General features: G+C 40.5%; 1 long non-coding RNA gene across 1 annotated transcript; it reads left to right on the plus strand.

The window, feature by feature from the left end:
• Positions 1-27: 27 nt before the first annotated feature.
• Positions 28-4,242, plus strand: LOC137842828 (uncharacterized). Its single transcript, XR_011089236.1, has 3 exons — positions 28-108; positions 407-612; positions 1,400-4,242. It is a non-coding gene; the product is annotated as an uncharacterized lncRNA (long non-coding RNA).
• Positions 4,243-6,860: the final 2,618 nt, after the last annotated feature.

Genomic DNA, 6,860 nt, shown 5'->3' on the forward strand with positions numbered 1-6,860 from the left:
CCGCGCTTGCGCCTCAGTCCCTGCCCTGCGCCGGGAGCGCGCCGAGGGGCGGGGCCGGGCGGGGCGGGGGGCGGGGCCTCGCCTCAGGCTGCGCCGCCGCCGCCTCAGGTGAGGAGAGGGGGAGGGGCCGGGAGCCCCCCGGGTGCGGCGAGTTAATGAGGGGAAAAATTAATGAGGGGCACGCGGGGCCCGCCCGCAGGGCAGCGTCTTGCTCGGTTGGGGTCGTGTGTGAGGCCCGCACAAGGAATGAGGGGGATTTGTGTTTTTTTTGAGGGGAAAAGACGCGGTCTCGGGCAGCCCCCGGCAGGCAGAAAATGGCGGCAGGCTGCGGGCCGGGAGCGTGCCCGCCTCAGCGCTCACGGGCTGACAGCACACCTCACGGTTATTTTCCAATTTCTGTCCTTAGATAACGTCTCCGAGCCCCCAAAACAATGAATTGTAAAGAAAAAGACCCCGACGTAGGTCACACGTTAGCTGCAAAGCCCACGTCTCCTGTCCGGTCACAGAGTTCCCACACACCGGCCCCGCTGGTGAGGTCCCCACAGCCCCGGTGTTGGTCAGGACGAGCTGGGCAGTGGCAGCTGCAGAGATACAGGAACACACAGCACCCAGGTATCGAAACACAGAGTAGTGCAGGAACTGAGAAAGCACTTTTTCTGTTTCCCATTCCTGTAAAATCCATATCCTGTCTCATTTGTTTTATAACGTCCCCTGGAACGCTTTAACCAGCTTGTTAATTTTAGCTTTGCATTTTTAAATGTGCTCTTTAAGCACTCAGTGCAGGCAATGCTAAAGAACTAAAAATACAAGATGCTGTGCAAATCTCGCAGCTTGTAGGATTAAAAGTGCTGTGTCTCAGGAGATGAAGAAATGCAGTAAAAGTGTCATTACGAAGGGCTCTATGAATCTCCAATTCCATAAACTTACCCAAGTGCTCAGCTCAGTGCACAGACTTTCATCACACAAACACAGAAATTGTAGAAACAACTAATATTAAATGAGTTCAGACATTTGAAATCAAGACAAATAACGTTCCAGACTGATTTTCAGATTCTCACTTTTTCTCTATGTAGCATTTAATTGAAACTCCTTCAAGATTGTCTTTGGAAAGCCTTAGGGCCTACTAAACCTGCCAAAGGCAGTTACAGCTCTGCAGAGAAATTCCTGCAGGGGCTGCTAGCGGGCAGCCACGCAGCACTGGCTGCGCTGTTGAGGATGCCTCCTCAGCTTCAGGGCACAAAAGCAAGCAGATGCAATTACAGCAAGCAGAGGGATTCTACTAACTTTAGAACTGAAAGTTAATTAAGGCTTAAGTGTGACTGAAGAGAGCTAATAGTGTTTCTTGCCCACATACATATTTGACACTGAATCTAAATAATGTAATCTCCTCCCCTAACAGATGACTGGAGGATAATAAGGATTTGATTTCAGTCTCACATTATGGAAAACATCAACCTCTGCTGTGTCTCCGTGTCCAAGATTCAAATTGCACCTTCACATAAAGCAGCGTGCCACTGCTATCAACTTTCCCATGGAAATATCTTTCCAGAATGGGTATTTTCCATCTCCTTTACTAATCCCATTTTCTCAACATAGCAACGTAGAGGGAATTCCCTGTTTTCTGAAGTGACTGCTTTCTATGAATCACCCCTTCCCTGACACATTACTCAGCTCCTACTGGGGAGGCACGGGATTCTCAGTTCCACATCATCTGGGCAGAAGGCTCTTACCAGGGTAAAAAATATGCACAAAAAACAACTACTTGCTTTTTTTTTTTTTTTCTATTATATGTACAAGAAAAAAAATACTATGAATAATGATACTAAAAAAGATCTCAGTAGAAACATATAAAATCTGCTGGCAGTATATGACTATTGTATGACTACTGACAGTTAACTTTTTTTTCACAGCTGTTAGTATCAAGGTCTTAACTTTTAAATAGGCAGCACCATGCAACAGAGCCATTTTAAAGGTTTGCAGTACCTTACATGGAGTGACTTTTACTAGAAAAATAGGTCAAAATGGGTCAGTAAGAATGATTTCCACAAGAGGGAGTCTTTAAACGGAAAATGATCTGACGGTTTTGACCCAGTTACAGCCTGTTTTTCTGTTTAAAAAAAAAAAAAATAAATTCCTTTAAGCGTTTGGCATTTTCCCAAATATTATTAACACAGACAATAACATTTCCTTAACAGGTTTTAAAATTACGACTGTTTAAAATACCACACAAAAATCCACAGTTTTTATTTAACGTTCCATCTTGGTAGTTAGTTGAACAGTGTTGGCTTTCATGTTTTCACGAGATGCAAGTCATGACACGTAGTGTTACCGGTGATGCCCTGCGAAGGATGACAGCTTTCACAGCCTGCAAAGAGTACGAGGAGCTGGCTTGCCTTCTATCTTCTTTTCCAGTGAAAATTCCAAGCAGTCCTGGCCCTTTTCACTCTGCAGACATCAAAAGTGCATGAAGTTACCACAGAGTGCCCTGGGCTTTCCTGTAGAGCTGAACAACACCATCACCTGGTTCAGAACTGCTTGCCTAAAGCAGGAGGGCATTGCACCTCCTCTGTGACTAACAGGACAAGCACTTCTCCCCTCCAGTGGCCACAGAATGTCTTCAGGATTAAGGCAACAACTCTCCAAATCACTTTAATCTGAGGACTAGGTTGTGGAGAACATACTTTAATCCTGAACAGAATGAAAAGCAGTTTTGGAATATAATTATTGTTATTTCTTATTCGCAACAAAGAAGATTAGAAGCCGTTATCTAACCAAAATGGTATTTTTTCATCTGAAACTCAAATTTCAGTGATTTACTCTCACACGCATTGTATATATAACTGTCATCATTTGTCAGATGAGCTAAGAGGCAATACAGATTTGCTTTAAAGGGTCTGGTTTTGAATCATTTTGTTTGTTTTTATCAAATACTCCTCTAAAGTTTAAAGCGCACAAAAGATGGAAGCAAGACAGAAGACTGGATAATAGCATCTATATTTCTTCTTTGATTCTTTTATTCTTGTGAGTGCTTGAAAGCTTGCAGCAGTTTTTCAACAACAGTTATTGAGAAAAGGCTGACTTCAGCTCATTCATTCTGAACATCTGGGCAGAACCTAACAACAGTAATTAAAACCCACTAAATTGGTAGCAATACCAAATTGCTGGAGATGAAATACTGCATATCGTCCCACCCTTCTTTGTGGATTTCTGCTAGGTCAATACAGCCTGCTCTTGGAGATCCATTTCTACGTGACTCTTTCTGAAGTTTCTGTCAAGAAAGAACAGCATCCAAATTTTCTGGTCACATAAGCATTGCTCTTGGATTTACTTTTTTTTTTTTTACCACAAACCCCAGGAAAAAGTAAAGACTCAGAGTTAATACGGCTGATAGGTTTGTGGATTCTGCTCTTTTCAAATTATATACAATAATCTATAATATCTGCTTCCTTGTTTCAGATTGTATCCTTGTTAAAATACTTTTAAAGTAATGCTTAAATTACATGTTAACATTCGTGAAGAACGTGGAACTGAACTGTGCAGAAAGTTACAGTCATTTCTTACTCCAGATACTTTCTTTATACTGAGGAGAGCAGTGAGGCTTGCTTTAACCATTCTACTTGGTCAGAGCCACCTCCAGGCCAGGAAGTTTTGGTTCCCCCACAGCCTGCTCAATCCTTGAACAAGATGAGTTGTCAGCAAACTCAGCATCACTCTGCTATCCCCAGAGTCACTGGGAGCAAAACAGAGCTCTTGATTCTTAAAGCTGGCCCCAGGAAACGCAGACATCCATGGTCTTTAATAACTGAAGGTGCAGCTTACTTAGCATGCATATTTCTGAGACTGGAGGAAAAAAGTCACCGTACCGTTCTTCAGGACTCTGGCTGTCCCTCGTGACACAGCTCAGCCCGAGGACCAAAGGATAATGAAAAATGAACACTTACAATGTTTTCAGAGCAGAAGGGAACTGTAATATCTGCTTTATAGCTGTTCCTAAGAGAAATGCTTTGTGTTCCCTTTGCAATGTGCTGTTTTAAAATACTCCAAAAAGTGATTTCTTCTGCAAAGCTTCTCTGAATATTATATCCCTCCTGGTAAAAACTGTCAGCAATATATTATTTTAACCCAACATTAGGTTCCTTTCCTACTATTGTTCTAGACACTCTCTGAAAATGTAACATTACTTATTATATTTTCAAAATTCTCTACCTTAGATATAATAAACTGTACGGGATCTCCCTCTCACACTATGATTAACAGTTTCACCACTAATAGGTTTAATTGTTATATAATTCTGAGTAAGTGCTTTCAAAACAAAATGTAATTCACAGCATTCCTATGAAGGAAGGTATTATAATCCCCATACTACAAATATAGAAACTGAAAAAGAATTTGACTGAGGGCCCTGCCCTACGACACAGCTATACCAAAGAGATGGAAATCGAAGCCAGGCTTTTTTCTGCTTGTTCAAATCATAAGTATGCTCCCACTTCAGTGGGACCGTTGCTTTAAACAGGTATCGTTGCATCTCAGACAATTCTTAGTTTCTTTGTTCAATTAGATTTTCACAGATAAAATAGAAAGAAAAAAAAGTCTGCAGTTGAGATCTTCTAACGCCCCTGTGAGGTGGTGAATTTATGCCATTACTTCCTGGATCTCTAGAGCTACAGTTCCTGGAGTGCTCAGCTTGCACATGCACACAAGTAACAGCAGGGCTCCATGAAACTGGTGAGCACTGGCCTTTCCTTTGCAACCGGGAAGTTTTCATCCAGTCACCAGCCCCCAGAAACATTAAGAGGCAGCAACAACATAGAAATGCAGAAAACAGCAACGTAGAAAAATAGGCAGACTTTGAAATGACAGAAGTAGGCCTCCAGTGTTCTGTATGCATGGAAAAAACAGGGGCTGGAATACTGTGCATGGAATAAAAGCTCAGCAATTTAGACTAAGAGGAAATGTCAAGCAATTGGTCACTAGTTCCTTATCTGCAGTCACAACAGCTGCCGTGAAGTCATAACACGGGTTCTTGATAGTGGAATTACTAACACAAGTTTGCTTAACCTACAAGAAATACTACTTTGTACAGTAAAAAAATAAATAAATAAAAATGATCCATAAACCACAACTAAAGGAAAAACAAAACAAAAACAAAACAAACAAACAAAAAAGAAAGAAAACACAGCTGGCATTTATAGGACAACATGAAAGCAGCAGTTAGCAATAGTTAGGAAAATCTAAGTTATCCAGAAGTAGCAATGACCAGATGGTGAGAATTTAAACTCTCACATCACAAATACAGCCAATAAAATAGCAGCTAAAGTAACATATGTTTCTTTAGATGTGGTTTCTCTGTCTTTCTTCTGCCCTTAAACCCCAGCTTCTTTTTCTGGCCGTATTCAAGTTTACATAGGCAAGTACAGAAAGAAGAAGCAGCAAGGGATATTTCAGGAACTATTCTGCTGTATAATACTTGTGTGAGAGTTGATCACATAACACTGTATTGCTCTGAAATGACTAATCAGTCCTTTCTTGTATTTTAAGATTCTAGGTTCTTCTTTCATATCTTACCATTTCAGCTTTGTGGTGTCTGTAGAAATGTGTTTGTGGTCTTTTTTTTTTTTTTTTTTTTTTTACTTCCTCCTTTATCTTTTTTTAGTTCCTTCATCTCTTGGAAAATAGGTAGTCCCAAATCATTTTTTTTCATTTGCACATACACAATCTCAAAGCTTCAAGTTAAGTTTGATAATAGTACAAGAACATTTGTGCCAACAGTAATTCTGGTGTTAAGTAGATACAAATCAGCCAGATTCTCTCTGCTGAAGTTGTACATCACTGAAGGCAGTGAATGGAAGTATGAAATGGAAATGTATCCCTTTGCCCACCTTTCATTCAACACTAACTTTCAAGCACATACAGCAGCGGCTCCAGCTGACAGTGCCAGAGCTCAGTGTGACTCCTTTTATCCTGAAAACAAAGCTGAGCTGCACTGCCTTTGACTTATTTAGGAGATCACATTTGAACTCTGATGTCTGGTTTACTTCTCCTTTAGCTTAACATTTGATTTCAGAGACATGCAAGTTGTGTGGTTTTCCTGGTCGATATGACAACGTACTTTAGGCCAAATCTTAAAAGTGGCAAAACAATGTGTGAGTCAATTGTCTTGCACAAATCAACATTAGATCCATGCGGAGCTTCTCAAGAATAGAAAGCAATGTTTGCAGCTAGTAGCAAATACCTTTAGATATTTGTGCGCCAATTTCAAACGGATGAAGGACAATTATATAGTAGATTGCAGGTACAGAACATGGACTGGACACCCGACAATCATTTGTCTCACAAAGTATCTGCCCTTCTGTTGGGGCAAATCCCGAGGCTCTTCCTGACATCAGTATGCTGTCTTGATTCTGCTATGGATAAAATCCCACATCTCACTGGCTCTGCAGTGAGAGAGGTTTCTTCCTGTAAGGCAACAATCTCAACTGTTTAAGTACTCCAAGATTACTTTTTGATACGGTCAACAACCCAGCAGTAGTTGCATTTGCAATTGAGTATGTTTGTTGTGGCAACTGGGACCTAAAATTTCCATGGAAACATTACAATATATATATAATTTTTTCAAAATAAGTAAGTAAATTGAACAGCATTTTGTAAAAGTTGAATTATTTTACGCTGATCATATTTGACTGACAGTTCAAGAACTTCTGCTTTAGCTGTGTAATGGTTATGGCATAAATGCAATTCATATTATGCATTATGTCTATTTTTAATTAAAAACATGATTAAACATTTACACATGGAATTAAAACACATTTTGAAAAAAGCAGAATTTCATACACTTTGTAGCACTAATGAACTAATTAGCA

This window comes from Anas acuta, chromosome 20 (genome assembly GCF_963932015.1).
Source record: "Anas acuta chromosome 20, bAnaAcu1.1, whole genome shotgun sequence".
NCBI lineage: Eukaryota > Metazoa > Chordata > Aves > Anseriformes > Anatidae > Anas > Anas acuta.